This window comes from Chiroxiphia lanceolata, chromosome 5, assembly GCF_009829145.1.
Source record: "Chiroxiphia lanceolata isolate bChiLan1 chromosome 5, bChiLan1.pri, whole genome shotgun sequence".
NCBI classification, from domain to species: domain Eukaryota; kingdom Metazoa; phylum Chordata; class Aves; order Passeriformes; family Pipridae; genus Chiroxiphia; species Chiroxiphia lanceolata.
Genome location: NC_045641.1, coordinates 70,096,488 through 70,123,457, shown reverse-complemented (window position 1 = coordinate 70,123,457; position 26,970 = coordinate 70,096,488). Strand labels below are relative to the sequence as shown.

Genomic DNA, 26,970 nt, shown 5'->3' with positions numbered 1-26,970 from the left:
TGCCAAATTTCGTAATGTCTAGGCACAAGTTTTGGTTCTTTTTTTTTTTTTTTTTTTGCATAGCATAGCTTGGAAAAAGATATAAGGATGGATGTTATTATGAAAAAAATCACATTCTATAGCAATTTTGGGAACTCTGCAGTCAGATGTAATGGGACACAGAGCCTACGTCATCATATCTTTTTATTTTTTACTAATATTTTGGTGAGGCACTGGCACAGGTTGCCCAGAGAAGCTGTGGATTTCCCATCCCTGGAAATGTTTGAGACTAGATTGGATGGGACCCTGAGCAACCTGGTCTAGCGAAAGGTGTCCCTGTCCATGGTAGGGGGTTGGAACTGGATGATCTTTGAAGTCCCTTCCAACCCAAACCATTCTGTGATTCTGTCATCCTGTGATCTTAAGTTTCTTCACAAAGTATGGAATACGAAAATTGCTGCAGGATACTGTTCCAGCACCATAATTCTAAACTTTTTTCATTCTATGCCTTTTAGTGTACTGCTCATTAAGTAAGTATTCTGTTAGGTATGACAGCGTTCTGTTCACAAGACAGATTCAGTAGTGAAATGAACCAGTTGTTTCCCCGGTTCATCCCAGTGTGGTGTGTCATTCATGACTTGGTTGCTTCCCCTTATTTTGGCCACTTTATGCCATGACCTCTCAGCACTTTGCAGCAACTGCTCAGAGGACACAAAGGCTTATCTCCTCCTGCCCAGCCCCGGGGCTGGGGTGATCTTCACTGCCCAGCCTGCTCCTGATTTGTTTCAATATTTCTCAGTACAAGAAAGACATGGAGCTACTGGAGAGGGTCAACAAAGGGTCACAAAGATAATAAGGGGTCTGGAGCACTACTCTAATGAGGAAAGACTGTGGGAGCTGGGCCTGGTTAGTCTAAAGGCTGAGAGAGGATCTCACTAATGCATATAAATGTCTCAAAGGCAGGTACCAAGAGGATGGTGCCAGATTCCCTTCAGTTGTGCCCAGCGGCAGGACAAGGAGCAGTAGCCATAAGCTAAAGCACAGGACGTTTTATCTCAACTTCTTTACATTGAGGGTGGCAGAGCACTGGCCAGCTTCCCAGGGAGGGCACGGGTTCTGCCTCTCTGGAGACATTCAAAAACCACCTGGACGCGTTCCTGTGTCACCTGCTCCAGGTGACCCTGCCTTGGCAGGGGGGTTTGGACAAAACAATATCCAGAGGTCCCTTCCAACCCTACGGATTCTGTGACTGTTTTCCAGGATGACACGGAAGGCAGGCAGCCGGTGCTGCCCGCACTGACCGCTGCGTGCCAGGCACCGAGCCTAAGGCCAGGCTGGGTGAGCAACCACCGCCCGAGAACCAAAGGGGCAAAGGTTCCATCCAGGGCCGGGGCTGCTCCGACACCGGCGCCAGGCGGTGATTCCAGCGGCGTCGGGTTTCCTTGGCTGTCCCTGGACGGGACAATGAGGAGCGGGGGCGGCCCCGACCCGGCCGGGGACGAGCAGCCCTTCCCCGCGACCCTGCGCCGGGGTGCGGAGGTTGTTGCCGATTTTAGGAGCTCTCAAAACACGGAAACAGAGTCTAGTTTAGAAAAGAGACATTATTTATTCTGCCCAGCGTGCAAGGTGAAGGTTTCCCCAGCTCAAGCACGTCAACGGGTAAAAAGTTGCACCACTTATCCAGTGAAATTCACATAATCCCGCCTATCTAATACGTATTCCCCGCCTACCTAATGCATATTTATTTGGGTGATGTAATCTTACGCAATGCCCGAAACACAAGGTTCTTTCCTTCATTAAGCAACTCCTATTGTAGAAGTTATCTGACGACATCGGTTACGTTTACAGAAGGTGAGAAAATCCATCCCGGGGACAGCCAATTCAGCTCGAAGGCACCAAGGTGACCCCGGCTCGGGAGGCGGGCGGGGAGCGGCGCGAATGCACATCCGGGTGAGGAGCGCCGGGACCGCCGGGAGGGGCAGCGGGAATCGCCCCCCGTCGCCTCCGCAGGGGCCGCCCGGCAGCCCGGACCGGGGCAGGCGCTGCTCCCGGCGGGATCCCCGCCCTGCCCGCCCCGGGGATGCGGGAACGGAGCTGGGGGCGTGCAGCGGGCGCTACAGCCCGGCCGGAGAGGGGGTGCGGGTGGTGATCCCGGCCAGGTCCGACTTCACCTGCCTCCACCTGCCTTCCCCTGCCATCACCTACCTCCCCCTCTTTCACCTGCCTTCCTCTGCCTTCACCTGCCATCACCTGCTTCCCCCTCCTTCACTTGCCTTCACTTGCCTCCACCTGCCTCCCCCTGCCGTCTGCCTTCACCTGCTTTCCCCTGGCTTTACCTTCATCCTCCTCCACCTGCCTCCACCTGCCTTCACTTGCCTGACTCCTCCAAGCCAGCACAGATACCCATGTGCGGTGGTGGTTGTTCTTAGTGATCTGGCGTAAGGGTCACTGCAAAAGGGGATTTTAGAAGTAGTTTAGAGGAGTAGCAGGGGCCTGCCTGCTTTCCCTGCACCAGAAAACTGGTATCCCTGTCAACAGGAAGACGAACCCTGTGATTAGTTCTCTAGCCCAGAGGTCGGGAAGTCCTGGCTGTGAGTTCTCTGTTTCTTCACTTTCCAAGACTGAATTGTACATGGCCAAGTTTTCAAACATTGTCCAGAATCATTGTGGCGAACTATCTAGTCTGATTTTTCAGAGGTGCCTAATATCTGTTACTATAAATGAAGTTAGGTGTTGAAGTATTCCTGAAGATCTCTCTGAATCTTCAGGCATCTAAAACACTTTCTACAAATCTGGTCTTTAAACAGATTAATTTTTGAGGCTTCTGATATGTATGGTAGGGTGGACTGTGTCTTCCTGATCCCTCGGCACCTGAGGAGAGGCTTCAGTGGGATACTCTTGAACTCTTACTGCAGCTTTGGTTCTTCTCAGGACCCTACAGTTTATAAGCAATTTTCCTTTCCTATCTTAGCAATTCCTTTTTTGCCTATGAACTGCACATTGTGAGTGCATCTTTTGACACCTCACTGCAGTATTTTAATGGAGCTTTGGGTAGTTTTTGTCACAGTGCTTGAACACCTCTCTCAATAGACTTGCTTAATTATTTTTGCTCTCGTTGCTTTCTGGTCATTTTGCTTTCTGGCTGTTTTTCTTTCTGCTCTTCCATGTACATTTTTAAAACGTGTGACTTTGTTCTGAGTACCTCCACATCCATGGATTGAATGTCTAAAGTAAATGGTGGTGCTGTTGTAAATACTTTACTGTCAGTTCCTCAGTCCCTAATGGTCTGCTGACCGTTCTCACAGTTTGCAGGACAGACAATGTCTGTTAAGTGCAGTGGTGGTCTTCCTGCTGGTAGGACTTGAAATAACAAAATCACAGTACTGTTCAAACAGGTGATGCCTGAATGCTCAATGGATAGTAGATAATCCCAGAGCCTTTTTCAGAACCTCCTAAAGAGATTCTTGAGAGTCTGGTGCTATTTTGAAAGGGAGACAATTAAATAGAGGAGACTAGGAGATTAATCTATGTCCTCTGTGCCTCAGTACGTCTTTGTGAAGAACTGCACCAATAATGCCTTCTGCTGTTAGCCTGGGACATTACCATAAAGCTGAGAGGGTGTCTTACTGTAGCTGAGTTGAGGAGGTAGGTGGATTGTGTACACACCACGTTGAGACAACGAGCATCAAAATAGGATCCGTCACCTTTGGATATGTTTTTATCCAAATCGTTAACTGATCATTGCTATAGTTAAGTTTAAGGCTTCCTTCAAGTTTCATTCTACATAGAATTATTGAAAACTGAGCATACCTGGGGACACATTTGCTTCTGTCATGGTCATACATAAACTTCTTCAAGGCCCTTGAGGGGAAGCCGTGTGAGGAGCAGCTGAGGGCACTTGGTCTGTTCAGCTGGAGGAGACTGAGGGGAGACCTCACTGCAGTTACAACTTCCTCCTGAGGGGAAGTGGAGGGGCAGGCACTGATCTCTGGTCTGTGGGGACCAGTGACAGAACATGAGGGAATGGCCTGAAGTTGGGTCAGGGGAGGTTTAAGTTGGATATTAGAAAAAGGTTCTTCCCCCAGAGGGTGGTTGGGCACTGAACAGGCTCCCCAGGGCAGTGGTCACAGCACCAAGGCTGACAGAGCTAAAGGAGTGTTTGAACAATACTCTCAGGCACATGGTGGGATTGTTGGGGATGGTCCTGTGGAGACTCAGGAGCTGGACTTGATGATCCTTGTGGGTCTTTTCCAACTCAGGATATTCTCTGATTCCGTGATTTGGAGACATTGATCAGTCCAGGCCTCACTAGAACTCTCAATTCAGTTCAAGTTCTTTATATTAACTACAGGCTCCTTCACTGTTTTCTACATGTCTTTGACACCAGGGACTGTCAGGCCAACTTCATGTTTCTTTCCAAGTGACACAACTACTGCGAGAGTTTGGTGAAGAATATTGCTGCCTAGACACTGTTGGCTGTTTCTGTGGTGTCAGGCTGATGATAGCTACATTGATTTGGAAGTGCCAAAATATGTTTCCAAAATATGCTGGAAAGCATATTTCTGGTCCAGAGGAACAATCGAATTGCAATCTTAAGGGCAATAACTGGCATTCTCCAAATGTTTACAGAACTGCTGAGACATCTAAGTATGGTGTCTATCTGAGCAGTTGGCTGGGTTCCTCCTGGCTTACTGAAACCCCAACTTCCAGGAAAGCTTGCAACACCAAATGGAAAAATGTTTGTGGTATGATGGAAACAAGCTTTTCGTGAACCTTTAAATGTGAGGTTCACACCACCTTCTTGTCCATGTTCATTTGAGTCCATCCAGGTACACAAGGTTTGTGTCTGATATGCTTGGGTGTGTTTTGTAATCTGCTGTTGTCCAGTTGTGCAATGTTTGATGCTTGAATGCCCTTTACAAGAAAGTTCTTTCTGCTTATGTAAAACTGATTTGATCATAATAATGAAGGGAAAAAAAAAATCTTCTTAAACCAATCTTGATATGTTTTCAGCTATGTTTTTTCTTCTGTGTTGGGCTTTTCCCCCAGCACACTTGAGGTTTCGGGCTGCAGACTAAATTTTAAGTCATGCAGACTAAAAACATTAGACACTTAAGACATTTAAGTGCAGTGTAAGTGGCAGATTATCTAAGTGTTGCAGGGTAACTTTCAGACGTATTTTATCACCCTACCCTTCATTACTTTGTTACTGTGATATTTATAATTGTAAAAATGCACCAGAAATTCAAAGTGCAGGGGTTGTTTTTCTGTTTTGTCTCTCTTGTACTTCTAAGAACTTAAGATTTATGTGGAAATAATCCTTGCTTGTGTTAGTAAAATTAAATACCTTAAATTTGAGGGATGGATTTAGCTTTTCTGATAAGTCCTATTGCAACCCCAGTCTTCCCTTATCCCTTTGCATCCCTTAAGCAAAGATACCTGCTCTCCAGACCTGAGTCTCCAAAAGTGGTGCTACTTTTACAGATGAGAATTAAATGAATTCTGGGAGTTCTGTCCAATCTTTCAATGAAACCATTAAACCATTAAAAATGTAAATTCCATCATAGAGTATGCTAGAAGAAGCAGAATTACCCATAAATTTCTTTCTAAGCAATCACAGAGGACCTTTCGAATTAAGAAAAAAGTGAATTGATTTTTTTACTTTACATGTACAAGTGGTGATTGATATTTCTAAAGATATTTTTAGGGATGTCATTTTCATTGAACTCTTCTGCGGTTTTCCAGCACCTGGATGTGACATCTGTGTCTGCCTTAAGTTTGTTTGCATACATGACACTAATAGTTCCTGTGATCACATTGTTACAGACACTGTCTAGTAAACTTTCCAATCCTTTGAATCAGAGCTAGATAAATGGGCATAATATTTATAAAGCCATTTTGAATCCTCAGAAAGAGAAATATTTATCCTACCTGTATAATGCCAATAAAAGAAAAGCAGGTTTTGCTATTTGTCATTGAAGTGATAAAAATTCAGGTTTTGTGTATCTTTCAGAGAAGAACTGGGAAATGACATGAGTTTAAGTTGTTGATTCTAGTCAGTATAAAATGTCTCTTCTATTACATTTGCACAAAGTTTTAAGAAAATCAAGTATGTCTAAACTATAGTGCTAATAGTACCAATAAAAAGATCTAAAGTCTCAGGCATTTTATGGAATTCTGAGGTCTTTAAAAACCCTCACTTACTGAAAATTATATAAGGCTAAATTCTGATTTTTAGGGTTCCCACTAGCAACTCTGGTAATAGTTTTCACCTCTTTAGCACTTTTCTTGACCAAAGAACCAAATTTGAATGTTTTACCTAATCTTTGTGAATCTCCCTATCTGACCATAATATTCAAATATTAACTAGTTAGGTACGTTTGCAGTTGCAGTGAAATGTTGGTCAAGTCTTGACCAATTTTTCCACCTTCAGATAGACTCCAGGAATATTGTCTCTCATTTTAGTGCAGCCCTTTTAGAAAAGATGGCAAATTTTTGTGCATATATAAAAACTGATTTTAGGTGACTATGCAACAGAAGTGGTTGGGCCTTTTTGTTTGTTTGTTTTAGGAAAAAAGTAATTAAAATAATTATGCTGGTTTAAAGGGTGGTTCCAAATTTTGACTTTTGCTTCTATTCATCTTTCCTTTGGATTATAAGGCTGTAGCAGATGTGTACAGGACAAAGCAATCTGTACAGAAGGGTGGATTATTTGTAATCCATGGAATACAGCTGGAATCTGGCACTAAGGGCTGACAGCATTTAAAACTATTTCCTTTGGAGAGTAAGGATATAGGGTGTGCAAGCACATGTTAAGGTACAAAACATCCAAACTCAAATTATTCCAGTAGTAATTGTAGCCTTGGATCTGTTACTAGAGCTGTTGATTTTACTCCAACAAAGGGGTTTAATGTGCTATGTTTTTTCTAGAAAAGCAATTCACAGCGGCATCACTATCAATGTTTGAATATGCTGACTGGTTGTGTTTCAGGTTTTGTATATATTGAAGAAATTGTACTCTGATTATGAAGTATTGCATTCTTGAGAGCTCTTGTGTGACAGCACAGCCATACCAAGGCATTGTAGTCTTTTAATCTGAATAAAAGCAGAAAAATACACAGTTTGCAGTCATCTCATTCAAGTAACAATAAATATGTATGAAAATGGAGTGAAAATTTTGTATTTATTTCAGTATGATCATTATGAGCTGAAAGGCATGTGCTATGAGGAGCAGCCAGGGACTTTGGGTTTGTCCACTCTGGAGAAGGGGAGGCTGAGGGGTGCCCTCCTTGCTCTCCACATCTTCCTGAGGCGGAAAAATGGGGAAAGTGGTGCTGGTCTCTTCTCCAGGATATCCAGTGACAGGATGTGTGGGAATGGCTCTAAGCTGCATCAGGGGAGTTTTAGAATGAACATTAGGAAGCATTTCTGTACTGAGAGGGTGGTCAGACACTGGAACAGGCTCCCAGAGAGGTGGTCAATGCCTTGGGCCTGTCAGTGTTCCAGAGGCGTTTAGACAATGCCCTTCATGTGCTCTAACTTTTTCTGAGCCCTTCAGGGCTCAGACAGTTGGACCAGATGATTGTTGTGCGTCCCTTCTTGCTGTAATTATTCTGTTCTATGAACACTCTGGAGAAGAGATGCAGCTGTAGGTGAGGACACTGAATAAGTATGAGCTGAAAGGGTTGACAGATACTTGCCCTAAGCTGTTTTCAAGAAAATAACTGCTGTAGATGTACTTGCTGTTGCACATGTCCTTTTGGGCAAACTGAGTGATGGCAGAAGAAATATGTAAGAAGATGGGCAGGTTTAGAGATGCTTCATCTGTTGTTACATATCCAGAATAGGTACTTGCTTTCTGCCCTCCCTGCTGAGGGCTTTTAGTTATGTACAAGGGGGTCTCTCTGTCAGGAACAACTACTTTTAAAGTTCTGGAAACTGCTCAGGGGTTGCCCTATGCCTTTGTTGGGCAAAGCATATTCTTCAAGATTATGGCATGTAGGTGCCTCCCACAAATGAAGAATTGGGCTTCTGAATTCTCCATCCACATGAGACGTGTCTGCTGCAGTGCTGATGAAAGCTTTGGAAATTTCAATGGATAAGTGGGCTTTCTTTTGGCTTTTAGGTCAGCATTTAACGGAATGGTAACATGAAGTCAACACAATTCTGCAGTACATGATTATATAAACTGATCCCAGTTTGATTCAAGCTATAGGGTAAAGCATTAGGTAAAATTTAATGGAGGCAATTTTTTTTTTTCCTCCCACACAAATACATTCTGAGATAAGCTGACTCCATTTTAGAAATGGGTTGTGGAGTCCCACAGAGTCAGTAGTTGTTTCCTGAGACTGGTGGATCTCAGTTTTCAGTTTGTTAGTGTAGAATATGCACTTTCTGTCAGTGTTCCCAGTATGCTTTGCTAATGTGTTTATGTATCATTAATGTTACTACTAATGAAGTAATGAAATGTTAAATCAAAAAATGTAAATTTTTTATTATTTTTTATTAAATTTTATATTTTTTTAACTAAACGTAAAAAAAAAAAAAAGTAAATTTAAAAACGTTTCACCAGTTGACTGTTTCGTTAAAACTTACAGGACCACTCATGTTATAGAGAAGCAGGATATGGACTGTAATTTGCTTTTAACTGCCTGTGGAGATACAAGAAAGCATTAGTAGGATCATATCATCATTGAGGAAAGGCTGAGAGAATTGAGATTGTTCATCCCGGAAAAGAGAAGGCTTCAGGGTGACCTAATTGTGACCTTCCAGTGCCTGAAGGGAGCCCAAAAGGAAGACAGAGAGAGACTATTTGCAAGGGCCTGGAGTGACAGAACAAAGGGGAATGACTTCACACTGACAGAGAGCAGGTTTAGATTGGATATTAGGAAGAAATTCTTCCCTGTGAGGGTGGGGAGGCTCTGGCACAGTTTGCCCAGAGAAGCTGTGGCTGCCCCATCCCTGAAAGTGCCCAAGGCCAGGCTGGATGGGGCTCTGAGCAACCTGGGATAGCAGAAGGTGTCCCTGTCCATGGCAGGGGGTTGGAAAGAGATGATCTTTAAGGTCCCTTCCAACCCAAACCATTCTATGATTCCATGACTGAAGTTGTTCTGAGAGACTTTGTTTTTTAAGTTTATTTTTTTCTATTTTTGATGCTCATCAAGTTTTTATAATATGGTTGTAATGAAAATGTTCACAATATTAAAAATCAGATAAATGTTGCTGCAGAAGGTATAAATATCTCTCAATCAAATAGAAGTTCTCTTTTTATGGAATAGAATGAATTATTTGCTGGTGTAAATATAAAGAAAATGGTTAAATGTAAAGAAAATAGTTAAATATAAGTTAAACAATATAAACAAATACTTTATGCATAAACTGAGAACAGATTATACTATGATTTTATAACTAGATTTCCAGATTGGGTTGTATCTGTTGTTGAGACCGTTCTTTATTTTCTTGTAAGTGTATATTTTGTCTTGTTTGGTTCATTACCCCTTGTTTGGAACATCTGGATTTCAGAAGGGCAGTGTTTTTCCCTCAGATCTTTGGAAGTCAGTTTTCATTCCTTTTCCATATTAGATTTGCAATTACTGTGTGAATAGTAGTAAAAAAATGGAAAGGATTTGATCTCTGGTGTGGTAGGAATTTGTGGCCAATGACAGTCCTGTTATAAAAATGCCAGTCTTCTGTGTGGCGAGGAAAACTTTCTATGCTTCACTTCTAGGGGAATTACAGACTGACTTTAGAGAAGTGTTTGCTAAGATGAATTTAGAAAATATACTCACTATTGACAGCTTATTTTTTTTAATGACTTTTTCAATAAGATAAAGATCCTGTGTCGTCAAACACGGATCAAAGAAAAGTATGAGGGCAGTTGGTACCCCTTTGAAATGTGTTTTATGCCTTTCTATTCTTTAAACAGCAGCAGTCCATGTTTGGTTAATGGTGGCTACTCTTAAATCAACTGCAAAAAGTGAATATAATTCCCTACAGTGAAGCAGGTTGCTTAACCTCACCTTGAAAGTAGTTTAGCATTTAAAAAATAAACTGAACAAACCCCATTCATCTGAGAAGCAGAAACTAACCATGCCTTCTAGCAACTCATAAACAGTTTGCGCTCAATAGACAAGATTATGAAAGGATTCTCTGTAACAATGTTACTAGCCTTAAAATTAGAATTTCATAAGTAATTTTTTTTTTCTCCTTTTCTTGGGTTTTTATTCTACTGAAGTAATTCAGCATTAAATTTGAAGATTCAAAATACAAAACTTCCAAAGATTTGGAAATGGTTTTGTGATGCCAGGTTGTTGTAGATAGCTGAGGGACCAAATTTGAACTTCAAATAGGGGACATAAAAATAGTACTTATTCATTGCTAGTCAATTCTTTTCTCTTCCAGGCCTGCAAAAAGGCAGCTTTTTATACAGTGGAAAAGAACACTGACTGTGATTTTCTGTTAATATTCTGAAAACCGTCTGAGATAATTTGTACCTAGAGGTTATTTAGTGGTCATTCATATGATAGCAAGTCCTTAACTTAGTTTGCAGTGGAAAACTTAGATTAAAGTGCAGAACTGCTAAACCAAAACTGAAGTGTTTTGAACATTGATTTAGAAGCCCAGATTAACAATACACTTTTGAAATTGCCTTGATGTCTATGTAAATATGTATAGATCCCCTTGATAAGTAAAAATAAATGCTAAATTCACTCTTAAGCCACTCCTGTCCTGCTTTCTGTTAGAGGTCCTATGGAATGGTTTATTTTATAATGTTTCAGAGCCAAAGAAGACAGTAGACAACTTGTATGCGGTGCTTGTTCCTAATTGTATTTACTTTTGTTTTTGCTACAGTAATGTCTTGCACAGCATTGGCTGTTTGGTAAATAAGAAGGTGGTTTTGAACCATGATGCCAATGAGAGAGCCTTTTATTTAGAGTAGTATTTGGCTGTAAATTAGTTTCAAAGACAACAAATTGTGAGGAGAAGAATAAGAAAGAACTATTTTTTCTTATTTTAACTACAGTTGACGTCTTCATAGAATGAGGGACACTAATAAATATATGTAAAAAAATAATTAGAAAAAGTTTGATCTGTTTGAAACCTGTCATTTAATATCATGAAGACATTTTGTTGCTGACAAAGCTTTCTGTACATGCTCTAGATTTTGAACTTCTCTTAGCTTGTAAATAAGTAAATATAAGTTCATTCTGTGTCTCCCTAAGGTTTCTGAATAAGGTGAACAAAGGTAAAAGCTATCCAGTATTCTGTGCATTGCTGCCAAAACTTGGTCTTGTAGTTCTTTACAGCTGAAATTTTTCCTCATTAAATACTTTGCCAGAACACACTGCTAGAATTGATTTATTTTTATCTTGAGGTGGGCTCGAGAGAAATATTGGAATTGTATTACTTTGGACTTGTTTTAGTATCCATTTATATTAAATACCTACATTTTTACTTAAATATGTTTCATTTATTGCAGAACACAGGACAGGGATGTTTGGGAATTTTTTTAAATTTCTGAGGAAAAGAGATCTACAGTCAACTTCTTTGTGCTAGGCTTGCTTTTCTCAAAACTTTAACAACACTTTACTATGTTACCGTTCCTGAGCTTAGTGTGTGTGTATAGAGAGAAATAAACTGGAAATCCTGTCTCTGAGGATTGGAATTTAGTGTAGTTTTAGATGGAAAACAAAATATTTTAGCATACATTTGCCAGTTAAGCTTTTGAAAGGACTTTCCATGGGGTGCAACTTCTGAAATAGTATAATAATGAGCTTCTGAAGAGGTTTCCATGTGATGTATGCCACAGTCGACTTGCTTTTAGTTTATAAGCTGCCAGAGTGAAAAATCAGTACCTTGGCCTGATCAACCATAGATTGAAGAACAGTTGTACTTAGTTTGAAATCATGGAGTTGTTAGGGTTGGAAAAGACCTCTAAGCTTGTTGAGTGCAGCTGTTAACCCAGCACTGCCATGTTCACCACTAAACCATGTCCCTGAGTGCCACATCTACATGTCTTTTAAATACCTCCCAGGTTGGTGAGTGCCCTGGGCAGTCAGTGCTTGACAATGCTTTTCTAGAATAATTTTTTCCCCTAATATCCAGCACAAACCTCCCCTGGTGCAACTTGAGACCATTTCCTCTTGTCCTGTCACTTCTTACCTGGGAGAAGAGCCTGATCCCTACCTGGCTACAGCCTCCTTTCAGGGAGTTGTAGAGAGTGTTGTCACCCCTGAGCCTCCTTTTCTCCAGGCTAAGCATTCTCAGTTCCCTCAGCCACTCCATTCACCAGCATTTTGGGCCCAGCCATCCAGGCAGTTCCTTTACCCAGCAAAGAGTGCACCTGTCCAAGCCATGAGTAGCCAGTTTCTCCAGGAGAATGCTGTGGGAAATGGTGTGAATGATGTTACTAGAGCCCAGGTAAACAACATCCACAGCCTTTCCCTCCTCCACTAAGGGGGTCACCTTGTCACGGAAAGAGATCAGGTCAGACCCCCCTTCCATCCCTATTTTTAGATGGGAGGTACATTTGCTGATGTCCAGTTAACACGTTAAAAGCTTAATTAGCATAATTACCCAGTACTGCTGATAAATGATTGAAAGTGGCTCTGTGAGCTCTTTCACCAGCTTCCTCAGTACCCACAGGTGGATCCCATGCAGCCCCATAGACTCGTGTGTGTCTAAGTGGCATAGCAGGTCACTGACCATTCTTTTAGATTGTGGGGGTTTCATTCTGCTTCCTCTCCCTGTCTTCCACCTGAGGGGGCTGCGTACCCTGAGGACAACTAGTCTTGCTATTGAAGACTGGGGCAGAGAAGGCATGAAGCACCTCAGCCTTTTCCTCATCCCTTGTCACTATGTTTCCTCCTGCATCTGATAAAAGATGGAGATTTAGCCCTCCTTTCGTTGCTGATGTGTTTATAAAATCCTTTTTGTATTGTCTTTTATGGCAGCAGCCAGATTAAGTTCTAGTTGGGCTTTGGTCCTCCTAAATTCCTCCCAGCAGAACCTCATGACATCCTTGTAGTCCTCCTGAGGCCTGTCTCTTCTTCCTAAGTTTATAAACTCTCTTTTTTCCCCCCTCAGTTCCAGTTAAAGCTCCCTGTTCAGCCAGGCTGCTCTTCTTCCCCAGCAACTCATCTTTTGGCACACGGGGATGGCCTTTTCCTGTGCCTTTAGGATTTTGCTCATGAAAAATGTCTAACCTTCCTGGTCTCCTTCACCCTTTAGGACTGCCTCCCAAGGGACTCTGTCAACCAGGCTCCTAAACAGGCCAAAGCCTGCCCTCAGGAAGCCCATGGTGGCAGTTCTGCTGGCATCCCTCCTAACTTCTCCAAGGATTGAGAACTCTGTCATTTCTTGCTGTGCCTCCAACCATCACATCTCCCACCAGTTCTCTGTTCACGAACAGCAGGTCCAGTGGGGTGTCTTCCCTAATTGGCTCCCTCACCAGTTGTGTCAGGAAGTTCCCTTCCACATGCTCCAGGAACCTCCTGGACTGTTTCCTTTCTGCTGCATCATATTTCCAGTATTTACCACTTACACCTGGTAAGCTGAAGTCCCTCATGAGAACGTCGGCAAGATGGTGAGACTTCTCCCAGTCCTTTATAGAGTATTTCATCTGCCTCTTTGTCCTGGCTGGGTGGGCTATAAGAGACTCCCACCAGGATATCTGCCTTGTTGGCCTTCCCTCTGATTCTTACCCAAAACACTCAACCCTATCACAGAATCATGGAGCTCTAGACAATCTGACATACAGGGCTACCCCAACACCTCTCCTGCCGTGCCTGTCCCTTATGATGAGTTTGTAGCCATCCATTGCAGCCCTCCACATGTGTGAGAAATCTTGGTTTTCAGTAAAGTCTTGTGCCCTATGATGTGTTCTGCTTGTGGGTTCTCATGTTTTTTCTCATGGGAAAGTTTGGTTTACTTCTTTTCAGGTTTTGGGGTTTTCTCTATTTTTTCTATTTTCTTCCTGGACATTTGATTAGCACTGATGTACAGCAGCGTTGTAAATTGACTGTGGAAAGGGTCTCAGAAACCGAGTTTAGAACCACTTTTGTTTAATCCACTTAGAAATGATTCCTACAGAAATTTAGTATTATGAATGATAAAATGAGATGTTTATACTCCAGGATCAGATTAATTTTGTCATTAGAAAATAAAAAATAGTTTCTGCTTTAGGATTTTTGGGAATAGATTTTTTTCTAGTTATTGGGTGCTTACAGCCATTTAACTTTATTGATATTAAAGGTACCTGAGATTTGATGAAGTTGTCCTTATAAATGAATTCATGAACTGCCTTTAATGTTTATAAAGAGGCCCAACTTGCCCTTTATTGGGGTTGAAAGAGCAATATTGGTTTAAGAATCACATTTTCTTTAAAAGGATAACAGAGAGCAATTAATGTGCTTGAAAATTCAAAAACGTAGGTAAATTAGCAAATTACATTTATTTTTTTGAAACTATTAAATTTAAATTGACTGTATGCCCTGAAGACTTTGCTATACATATATAGATCCTTTTTGTTTTACTATCTAAATGTAAGTGCATGCTTCTCTCTTAATATATATATATGTACATACACGTATGTTGCCCTAGTGCTGTGTGCACTGTTGAACAAATAAGTTGACTTTTGGGTTTTGTTTTGTGTTTGGTTTTCTTTCTTTTTTTATTATAGCAGGCAGAAATGATGTAGTATAAATGCTTAGTATTTTCAGTGCACACTTTTAGGAGTAAACCACCTTTGTCATGCATTTGAAAGGGGCCAAGGGAACACTGTTAGAACATGAACTTATTAGTAAAAGGTTTCAAAATGTTTTTACAAGGGTAAAGATACTGACCTGCTAGAGTGCCAAAATGTATTTGGGAAGATTCTGTGTTTAGGAAGGATTTAGTAGGTTACTTTATCTAGTTCTTGTGATGTGAACCGTATTAAAGACATGTTTTTAGTAAAATGGATGAATACTGAGAAGCGAGAATGCTCAAAAATAGTTATAAAAAAATTAAGTCACTTTTTATTACTGCTGATCTACATGGTATATGTAAAACACAGTCAGAAACTGAGTGATTCTCTTTCTAATATACTTGAATATTTTTTATTAAAAAAAAGAAAAAAGTTAACAAAGTTGTTGCAAAAGCAGAATGGATTTTAGTTTTAAACGGTCATCTTCTGGTAACAGCTGTGCTTAAATTGTTCAGATTTCCTCGTAGTGTAAAATGCACTGTGATCTGATTACAGTGCCTAGTTTAGAAGTCTAGATAAAAAATAAGAGGTTTTATTTTTAAAAAAGCATTTTTTAATTTTAAATTTTATATCAGCGTTGAATCCCGTGAAAAAATGAGCACATGTGCATTTAACCTGGTTTAACTCTCCATGACCTTGGAACACATGGAGTTAGTAACTGGTAAGGACAGAACACTGACAGTGTCTTTCTTACAGCAGGGGCTACTTATTAATCCTGTCCTGGTTCCTCCATTAGGTTTGAACTATAGAACCACGCAGTAAATAAAAAAGTGAGGGAAGGGTGAAAGAAGACCAAAAGTTTACAGAGTTGAATTTAGTTCTAAGTCTTCAGGCAGACTGCACCTCCTGTTCAGGATCCTGGTGCCACCAAGCCAGGCTCTTTCTGAGCAGCTGCTCTCATGAAATGGGCTTGGATTTCTTAAAATTAATTTGGCATTTTGTATTAAAAGAAGGATTTTCTTTGTTCCTATTTAGTTTTATGTTTTATGATAGTAATTTTCTGTATAAGTTGTGCAGTTGGCAATATTTGTCCTGGAGACAATAATAATTTGATTATAGGAGTAATCTAACACACTACTCGTATGTGACGGAAGATGTGATTGTTTCAGATGATTTTTTTTTTTAATAATTGTATATTTTGGAAGGTGACTGGATCAGCTGAAGTTGTCCATTCACATAGATTTTTTTTCCTCAAAGTCTCTACAGAAAATTATAGTTATCACCTGAAACTTTTAATTGCCAAATGCTATTTTTAATTGCTATTCAGTGTAAGTGTAGGGTATTAATGGTTATTGTTCAAATATTCAAGTTTTTTCTTGCTGACTTCAGCCAAGCAAAAGTTGCTTTCATTGGGAATTTTGCTGACTGAGGACTGTGTAATTGCACAGTAATTAATGTAGTTAAAAGATATCACTCTACATGTAGCTTACACTGTGAAACTTGAATGTTCTCCTGATTTTCTCAGCAGTGCCAGAAGGGATACTTTTGCATAGTGATTTCTGGATAATTTTCAGTAGTTCTTTTTAAACAGTGCTGGTTTCAAAAGCCATTAAGATCTGTGAATATATAAGGCCCTTGTTACCTTAAATAATTCCATGCATTCTCAAATATTTCCAGTTTCACTATGTGCATATATAAATAAGTAAATGTCCTCCCCAGTTTGTTATTATTTTGTTCTTTTAAATGTATTCTACATGCATGGCAGTTTTATACTTTAGGATGGATATGTGTTAGTCATATACATTTATTTCCAGTTTAACAAATGTCTTGGAGGGTATGAAAAATTGTGATTTAGAATAAATTGCAAGGGAGAAGGAACAATTGGTTTCTGTTAGACTGGGAAGACATGAGGCATTTTGAATTAGGCCCACCCTGACGGCGTATGGTGCTTACCTTCATAAACTTTGTGCATCCAATTTGTTCTGCATCTTAGCCGTGAGGCAGTGTATGTTTTATGAATTATTTCAGGCTTTTGGGGTGTGTGCATGGTACTGTAATATGGGGATGGACGTTCTTACTCATCCAGAACCCACTTTGCCATCAATGCCATCATTGCTGCACAGAGCAGTTCCTGGAGAAGGCAGCAGCACTTTGGAGTTGATCAATGTCTGCTTAATGACATAGCAGAATATGGGCATTTTTTTCCTATTTCTGGAAGGATCTGCTTGCTAAGCCTTGTTATATGATGATACTGTAACTGATAATAAAAATGAGGAGAAATTGTGCAGATCTTGGAAAAAAATTGTTGCTTCTACAGCATGCTTGGCATGTTCCCTGCCTGGGTCTGTAGGCCAGCTGGGGAAGGATACAAAATTAAAGGGATGATAGAATGGGTGGAGAATCTGGCTGGTATCTTGTTGTCTGTTTGTTTGGGGGTGTGGGGAGTTTAACTCTTTTTGAATGAGAAAAAACTTTTTCTTGATTGTTAACTGATGTGTAATATCCTTGATATCAGTGCCCTCCTCACATATTTGGTGCTGGTAACTTGCTGGTAACTTGCTGGGACCTCTTAGAAAGTGTCTTCCTCTTTCTGAAATGGGCGTGGTAGTGCTTACATGTCCTTGTCAGAAACTTTAGGACTAGAGAGGAAGAATATTCTAGAAATGCGTAGTAGGTATAAAGAATCAGCCTGGAGAAAGAAATTATTTTAAAGCATTGTGTTCTGATTAAAAGAAAAGGATTTAGGTGTTGAGCCCTAATCCCATTTTCATGCTGGCCTGATCTGGGATCCCTGCTCTCAGCTTCCTCAGTGTATAACAAAGGCATAGATGTGAGAAGTAAATATTTGGTGTTTTTTTATTGCCGCAGACATGTAATTATGATAACATCTGTTTGGTCAAAGGTCATGTGATGAAAGTGTTGTGCTGCAAGCTTAGGAGTAGACCAAAAATGAAGAAGAAAAAAAAGAAAAGTAATGTGCACAGACATTCTGGCAGTAATGTTTTCTGTTGGAAAGCACATTAGCATTTTCATTTTACTTGTTTATGAGTTGCGAGTTGGACAATGTAAAACCTTTTCAATTTGCTTCATAAGAATCATATGGAAATGCATTTCAAATCACATCTTGAGTTGGTTCTCCATGAATTGAACCATATCTTCAGGAGAGTATGAAAAAAACAAATTAATCTGCTCAATATGTGAACAAAAAGTCATAAGTCTTCTTTTTAAGTATTAGTAAAGGGAGAAAAAAGTGCAGTGATGGTGCATTCTTCTTTCTGCATGGGATGGATAATGCCTGGTCTTTTCTGCTTCTAACAGTATGTCCAGAGCTTGCAGAACAAAGGATTAGAAGGGTTTTTTAAATGACCAGTCATGTTTTGTTTAATTTTTTGGATTTAACTTTCACAGAATCTGATTTTCTAGTGGGTGATTGATGGGAAACAAATATTATTATGGTTATTTAAGGTGTTTTGTTTCAAGACTAGCAACTGAGTCATAAAATCACTAAAGCTTGTAAATCTGAGACATAATTCTTATTAATTTTGATAATATCATCTCACCTCAGAGAAATAGCTTAATATCTTTTTTTCTTGCCTCAAATTAGTACCATATTCCTATGAGATCTACTGTACTTTCAGGGTTTGGAGGAAGTGAGGGGAGGAGTTTTCTTAATTGGAAAAGTGAGTCTTCCTGTCCATTAGGAGACATACAGTAATAATAAAGGAATGCTGTATATTTTTACTGAGTGTAATTGCTATCACATCCTGTTTTTCTTGATAGAGGTACCATGTGCAACTAGTTTTTTTGGAATTTTTGTTTGTTTGTTTGTTTTTTTCCCCCGAAGTGTCTGTGGTCACCTCTCACCATTTTTAACATGAAGTTAGAATAATATGCTACAAACTGACATTTTGCAGTTTTTGCGAACTGTCTATACACAAGTTAAAGGAAAAAAAAAGTTTTTTTCATAATATTTTACTATCAGGTCTACTGAGCATCCTTTATCATTGGACCTTTACTATTTTATTTTCTTTTTAACTAAGGGAAAGATTCTTTTTCTGGTGGTGTTGATTTTTAGCATTAGTGATTCAGTCAGCACCAGATTTTCCTAGGCAGTGCATCATGCCAAACCCCTGGTATTATCCTGTGCTTTGTTTAGTTGGGTTTTCTAATTCTTCTTTTCCTATAAAGAATATATTTCTTCTTAATATGAAAGGTCTTGGATGCTCTTTTAATAACATTAATGACATTTATTAGTACAAGTTACCACACATCCATATGAGCATGTATTCAAAGACTTATGTTTTCGTTTGACATGTTATTATATTAAATTGTGTTGCTATGATGCTCTTACTGTTACTAAGATTGTGTCGAACTTTCTATTTTCACATACCTGTTCTGTGACAAAGTTCCCTTGAGGCAGAACTTGGTGGCCTTTGCTCTTGTAAAGCTTCTGTCTTGTACAGACACCTCTTTTAATGTTCTGTTAAAACACATTACAGTGATTTGCAGGTAAAAAGAATTAATTACATTTAGTAACATTGGATATTAACAGAAAAAAATGGAGAAGCAGAAGTATTTCAGTTGTTAGTCTGAATTCTTGAAGCTTAATAGTATTTTAGATGGGAATGCATTTCAAATACCTATGATGCTTCTATTTTACTTTTAAATCCTCCATTTCTTAAGTTTATCAAATACGAACTATAGAAGAAAGACCACTTTTTTACCTAGCATTCCCCAATCCTTAACAGTAGGTGTTTCTGTGCCGTTTATTTATTTGCTTCTAAGTAAAAAGATTGTGTTCATGAATAAGCACTGTACAAAAATTAAGCATACAGTTGGAGGGCTCACTTGTATGAACTGCTTGGAACTGATATCTAGCTCTTATGAGAGGGAGGCAATAAGTAGCGAAGCAATAAATAGCAAAGCACTGTATCTGTCAAGCCAAGAGGAAGATACAGACTGAGACTACTGAAGCTCTCTCAAAGAGCCATTCATTCATTATGAAATGTTAGACTTTTCTCTTTGAAAAAAAATTGTTATTTGTAGATATCTTCATATATTCACAGTCAAATTGTACCATTTAATGACTCTTAGGGAGGGTTTTGAATGAATTAACGAAGTATTTTATTACTTCCAAAGAAGAAATATCCCCATGCAGTTTTTTTCTTGTCAAGATTTTTTTTTAATGCTAGAAGTTCACCTCAGCATTCTTCAAGAAACATTTCTGTTGAGTACAGAGAGTAAAACATTTTTTTCTTTAAAATCAGGATGAAAATATATCATAGAATTATAGAATCACAGAATGGTTTGGGTTGGAAGGGCCCTCAAAGATCTCATTTCAACCTCCCTGCCATGGGCAGGGACCCCTTCCACTATCTCAGGTTGCTCAGAGCCCCCATCCAGCCTGGCCTTCAACACTTCCAGGGATGGGGCAGCCACAGCTTCTCTGAGCAACCTGTTCCTCACCACCCTCACAGGGAAGAATTTCTTCCTGATATCCAATCTAAACCTCCTCTCTATCAGTTTGAAGCCATTGCCCCTTATCCTGTCACTCCAGACCCTTGTATGTGAATAGTTCCTCTCCATCTTTCTTGTAGGCTCCCTTCAGGTACATTTCACTAGGCTTCTTCTATTTTGGTCCCTGCAACAGTGAAGATCCTAGAGGTTCTCTTTCCCTTTCATGCTTCTCTTTTGAAGTTGGTTCATTTGTTGTTAACAAACCCAATCGTAAATGATCTGGGACAGATGTCGATAGTTCTTAGTACAGTTCAGCTGAAGAACAATCTCAAAGATGGATCACTTGGGTTTTTTTAATTATACTGTTCTAGATAAAACTGAATCATAGAATCAGCTGGGTTGGAAAGGACCTCTGAGATCATCAAGTCCAACCCTTGATCCAACACCACCGTGGTTACCAGACCATGGCACTGATGCCACATTCAGTCTCATCTTAAAAACCTCCGGGGACGGAGAATCCATCACTTCCCTGGGCAGCCCATTCCAATGCCTGATTACTCTCTCTGTGAAGAATTTCTTCCTAATATCCAACCTAAACCTCCCCTGGCAGAGCTCAAGACCATGCCCTCTTGTCTTGCTGATCGCTGCCTGGGAAAAGAGACCAACCCCCACCTGGCTACAACCTCCTGTCAGGGAGTTGTAGAGAGTGATGAGGTCTCCCCTGAGCCTCCTCTTCTCCAGGCTGAACAGTCCCAGCTCCCTCAGCCTCTCCTTATAGGACTTGTACTCGAGTCCCTTCACCAGCCTCCTTGCTCTTCTCTGCACCTGCTCCATTGAAACATCCATGGAAGGGACATTTGGAGGTTTTCTAATCCAAACTTCTGCTTAAAGCAGGTCCGGTTAGAGCAGGTGGCTCAGTGCCCTGTCAAGTTGAATTCTTTCTGATTATCTTCAGGGATGAAGAGTCCACCCTGTCTCTGGGCAGCCTGTTCCAATATCTGGTCAGAATTTTCACTATTCCAACTTCTGTCCTATGGATTTTGTCCTAATCCCTGTGGGATATGAGAACAGCTTGGCTCTGTCTTTTAGGGGATTGTGCTCAATTTATGCTTTCTAATACAATGAGAATACTTAAAATATGAGAGTTTTCACTCTACCAGTGCTCAGGCATTTGCCTTTGTTGTCTGATCTCTCTGACCTAGCATATGACAAGTCATGCTTTTCTTACCATTTTTTTTTTTTTTTGGGTGTAGAATACAAACACAAACTAATTTCCAGGGCTTCTGATCTGGAACCAGGATTTCAGAGATTGTTGATCTGGACTTGATTAATTATAAGTATTGCCTGGCTGTACATAACAGAAATGTTTAATTCCAGTTTAATTCCAGTTGAATTCAAGCTACTTTCTGAGGTTTTTTTGGAGGTGTATGGAGAGAAGGCTTTGTGAGAGAAGGGGGTTTTCCTCCAAGGCATAATATGTTTGAATTATATCAACTTCATCAGAATTCCCACAGCAGTTTATGTACGTTTTGTAAGAATGTGTTGCTTTGGAAGTAAAAAGATCTTTGTGATATGGAAAACTTAATGAGGGCCATTAGAGAAATTTAAAAATTAGTTTTCTGTGTGATTATTTTCGTAATGAAGCAAAAACTAGCCTTTCTGTGTTCTGGTCACAAGAAACCAATTATGGTGAAGACTGAAGATGTAGGAAGGACTCTATATAAAATCTTGAGTTAATGAGGTTGTTAGAATTGTCTTGAAAAAGTGTCTATAGATTGTGCAAAAAAAAGAAATATGCTGAATAATACCATATTTTTAAACTTCTGCTGGAGTTGATATTATTTGAACTCATCTAGAAAGAATAAGTTCGCATTTTCTAAGAAGATGATTCTTAAAGTTGTGAGAAGCTGACAAAGAATCATGGGCTAAAATTTAAAAAAGATCCTCAGTCAAGAAGTGCATTCGTTACTCTAATTACTTATGTCAATAGGTAACCCTCTGAAATTAAATCCATATTTGTCTTATTAGAGATTTTATTTTGTTTCTTTCCCCTGGCCATGGATGGATCTCAGTGACCAAAACGTTGGAAGCCAAAGTATACAAACCTTTCCTCTATTCAGCCTTTAAACTGAAAATATGTGCTAAAAGTACCACTGCGATACTTGGAAAGTCTTTCCTGCTGGATGACACTGACGGTTACACAGGGAATCCCCATGTGGTCCATGGGTTGTGGTCTGGTGGAGAGACGAAAATGGTCCATGCATGTGGTGGATTCCCACCTCAGGAAATACTCTGCAGTTGCCCTCTGCAATTACTGCTGAATCACAAGCGGAGCAGCATTTCAGACGTTGGCCTCGGGTTCACACCTGATTATTTGATCCAGGAGAAAGCATGTGTCTCCCAATTTATATTCATTCTTTCCTGTGCATAATTGTACACCATGTGTTTGATGATTTTACATATATACAGTTTTCACAGAATGTGGTTTTTCTAGTTTTATGAGTTAGTTTCTTCTAGGATATCTCTGGGGAGGTGCCAGGTCTTGAACACATTTTCCACACAAGGCTGTGGTGGTGGGGTTTTTTTTTTTTTCTCTCCTATGTCTGAAGTGAATTTGAATACTGGTACCTACCTTCTCTGTAGAGGCTCTCAGAGCCCATTTTCCTCTTGTGGGTAGAAGTGGAACTCTTGCTTTCTTTTTTGAATAGCTGTGTCTGAACTACAAAAGTGAAGTGGACTTGGAATCTGCATGTTGTTGTTTCTTTCCTGATTTAAGCACTGTTTAAAAAAGACAATAGTGTTTACTGAAGAAGAGCACCCTCAGCTTCTAAACCACAAATTTTTGTGGCATTGGTTTTGAAGATTATCTTAATACCAGTTTTTGTGGAATTTCTTGGATTTTTTGTCATATAAATTCAGTACTTTTCAGACAAGAATATTATTTGTAAAAATTATTTTTATTCTAATTTCTTTAATAAAGGCTATATACAGCTGAAGAAAAAGGTGTGTTTATTAGTGTTTAATAATATGCTATGATTCTTTGTCCTTTGAAAAAAGGCTTTTTAAAATAACAGTGGAAAGGCAGTTACAGAAGTCTTACAGATTGCATAAGATGGTCTTGTTATATGAAATTGGTACAAAGGCCACAGTTTTTGCTGGTACTGTTTTGCTACTTACAACACTGGTATGTAAAAGTAGAGTTAAATTATTTTGAAATTACTGATGGTGCTGTGTGTGGAATATCATGTCATAGGATATAGAATCTTACATGCTTCTTCCAGGTTTTGGATCTTTTGGTCTGGGGGGTGTCTCTTGAGAAAAGGACTAAGTGGTAAAAAAAATGTTATTGGTTTGTTTCTTTTTTGGTTTGGTTTTGTTTTTTTAATTTCAGGTTGGGTTGTGTAAGGTGTCCTGAGGTGCTTTCCAAACTAAATTTTGTTCTGTGATTTCTTGGATGTTGTATTGGTTTATTTGGGCTGGGAAAGAAAATCAGTTACCAAGGGCCAGACTTTCATTTTTCTTAAAAGTACCATAGCTTTCAGTTGAATCAATGGTAATATAAGCAACTACTGCTGTAAAATAGTTGGATTTGCATCTGCTTTCTTTGATTTTATTAGAAAGGTTTTAGTATTATTAGAATTTAGTAAGTGTTTATTAAGTCAGTACTGGCATTGAAATCATAAAATAATTTAGTTTGGAAAAGAACTTTAAGATTATGGAGTCCAGCCATTAACCTCACACCGCCAAGCCCACCACTAAGCCATGTCCCCAAGTGCCACATCTACACATCTTTTAAATACCTCCAGGAATGGTGATTTAACCACGGCCCTGGGCAGCCTGTTCCAATGCCTGACAACCCTTCCAGTGAAGAAATTCTTCCTAATATTTAATCTAAACCTCCTCTGGTGCAACTTGAGGTCATTTCTTCTTATCCTGTCCCTCGTTCCCTGGGAGCAGAGCCCGACCTCCTCCTGGCTACAACCTTCTGTCAGGGAGTTGTAGGGAGCGAGAGAGTCCCCCCCGAAGGTCCTTTTCTCCAGGCTAGATGAACCAGCCTCACTTCCAGGAAAAAATCGCCATGACATGTTCTGCCTTGCCTTCTTTTCCCCCACAACCTTGAAGTATCTTCCTTTAGTATGTGGTTGGGAATGTTTCTGTCATGTATTCAAATAAAGGTTGCTGCTTGCCATATCACTGTGCCTTTCACCATGGGAGCTGACATGTTCTAAATTAATTTTAATTTCCATTATGCTCTACATTCATATTCTGGTCTTTCTTGGTCTGTGTAACGTTTGGGATATATGTATGCTGTAATAAAATTTTCTAATTAATGACTTAGTAGCTACTGTAAGTTTTTAATATGCCAAATGCTTATCCTGCAGCTGTAATTGATATAGATCAGGAGAAAGGTCTGTATCAGCTGGGTAAAAAGAAGAAAGTTTGTACCTGTCTTAAAATTTCTAAGAGGTGCTTGAAGTTTTAGTGGGAGACCCATGAGGAAAAGTACATGTGAGCAGGTTAGAACTTGGTGAAACAGAGATTTATCATCTGTTCTACTCTTTATCACAGAGGTATTGCCAGTATACACACTTTCTAAATCACTACTATTTTATTTTATTTTGTTTTGTTTCATTTTGTTTTATTTTGTTTCATTTTATTTTGTTTAATTTTATTTTACTTCATTTTATTTTATTGTTTTTGGGGTTTTTTTTTAATCTCATACTTATCTTGGGTAGACTCTTTGGAGCCTGCAGTTTCAGCCAAAGATTTATTCTTCAAATGCTGTGGTCTATGTCACGTCCAGTGAAGAAACAGCTAATAAGCATCTCCTAGATTGAACACTTTGAATGAAGTATTTAATAAGGATGAACATAGAAGTAAAACTGATAAGTAGTCATAGGTAGGGGTTACCCACCCATGGGCTTTGCCAGAAATGCAAATGCAAATGCCAGCTCCACACACACTATTCTGACAAAACAAACAGCAATATGCTCTGTAAGTTGTTCCTTTAAAATGTACAAAATTCTGCCTGTAAGTTTGCTTCATACTCAAACTTACAGGCCAAGTGATGCAGCATTCAGTTGATTGTACCTGGAAAAATCAGTGCTTTTTATTACCAAGACAAATTTAGACTTGATTATCAAATAAAAGATCAGGACTTGATTAATTTGATTTCTCACTAACCAGAGGTAGACATGAATGAAGAATTCTACTTCAACATTTGGTCTGTCCACCACTTTTACCTTTTGGATATAGAGAATACTGGGATTTCTGGTGGGATTACAGCATTCCATCTCCCCCTAACAGTTGGAAGAGGGAACATGGGGAAGAGGGGCTTTTCTTCCCCCAGCTTACATTTTTCTGTCTTATTCATTGTGAATCACTCTTGATTTTCCTGCATATAAAAATATGATTTTGGTGTGCCTTTTACATCTCATGATCTGTGTTAAGCTGCTAGTCAGACTTTTGTGACTGCATTTTGCATAGAAAAGCTTGCAGGCTTCCCAAATATGCCCAGCTATCTGAATCCATTCATCCTGCAGCCTTACCAGCCATGCAGAGAGAAGTCTTGAGCAACCTCATTTGAATGTGGTGTTGACCCCGCTTTGGTCGGGAGCTTTGGTTGGATGACCTGTTGGTCTGAATTTTGGTATAAATTATTGTTGCATTGTGTGAATACAAACTCGTTGATAAAATCTATGCAAAATGCAGTGGCCTGCCTAGTCATTAGCCATGGAAAATCTCCTCCTTTTCCCAGAGTGTGACTGGAGATCTCGAGTGTTTTTGGACACAACTGTCTGAGAACTGTAATATTTTGAAAATGACCGGGACTGGATGACCTACTGTGCCTTTTCCAACCAGAATTTCTGACTCTGTAATTTTGAGGTTGACTTCTTGTTGCCCAATTTTACAGTTACTTAATTCCAGTATCAGGCATATTTCAAGAGACCACATTTAGTCATGGTAAGACTGTGTGGGTTGTTTTGTCTTCTTCTGTTATTTTTTAAATCCTGAAGATTGTCAGCACTTAATGTATTCTTTCCTATTCCAGTGCCACAAATAATGTTCCAAGTTTGTGAGGAAAGAAAAGTCTGATTACCCGTTTTGGAATAGATGATTGATTAAAAGAACTTGCTCCTAAAATTGTTGTAGTTCTCATGTGCGGTGTTAGGCTAGTTTTGTTATTTATTCATATCAGAAATGCATTTCCATCATGAGAATAAGAGGTAGAATCGAGAAATTATGTATTTGGTTGTATTTTCAGGATTGTTAAATTTATCATGTTAAATTTATAATTAATTATTCAAATATTTTTAAGTCTAAATGCACATGTGCTTTTGAGGGCTCTGAAAGCATCCTATTTAAAAATAGGCTTGATTCACTTTTTTTTTCAAAACAGTTCTTTTAACATTGGTGTGGCCCTTTTCCCTTCTCCTTGCAGAAGGCACCCTTTTTATGCAAGAAGGTATCATAATTTTGGAAAGACATCTAGTAAGAACTCTTGCGCTAACACTTTTTGGAGAGAACACTTCAACCTATGAGTTTTTGAAATGCCTTATATTAACATCCCTCAGGATTTAATCCATGCATTCTATCCTAATCTGCTGCCTGCTTATTTGTGATTCATGCTAATTTGCCAGATTCTGGTATTTTTAGATTTCAAATCAAGATTTCATTTTGGTAGAGTAGAAACTGAGCTCTGTCTTTGAAATCAGAGGTGTGTGTACATGAATTAATGTTTGCTATTTGTGTATGTATAACATTTATAACCTAACTGGTTGAGGATTCCTTAGTCTAGAATTCCTGTGGGATTTCTGAAGAACTGGAAATTGGAGGATTAACAGTTA

At 39.4% G+C, this 26,970-nt stretch overlaps 1 protein-coding gene across 4 annotated transcripts in view; it reads left to right on the top strand.

The window, feature by feature from the left end:
- The first annotated feature begins 1,735 nt into the window (after positions 1 to 1,735).
- The window catches only part of CCDC91 (coiled-coil domain containing 91), a 124,726-nt gene continuing 99,491 nt past the window's right edge, over positions 1,736 to 26,970 (top strand). For 3 of the 4 annotated variants that reach the window (XM_032688469.1, XM_032688468.1, XM_032688466.1), the window contains exon 1: positions 1,736 to 1,830. The gene's annotated coding sequence lies outside the window, so the exon portion shown is untranslated. Of the gene's footprint in view, positions 1,930 to 26,970 lie in introns of all 4 variants that reach the window. The other variant, XM_032688467.1, reaches the window with a different exon arrangement.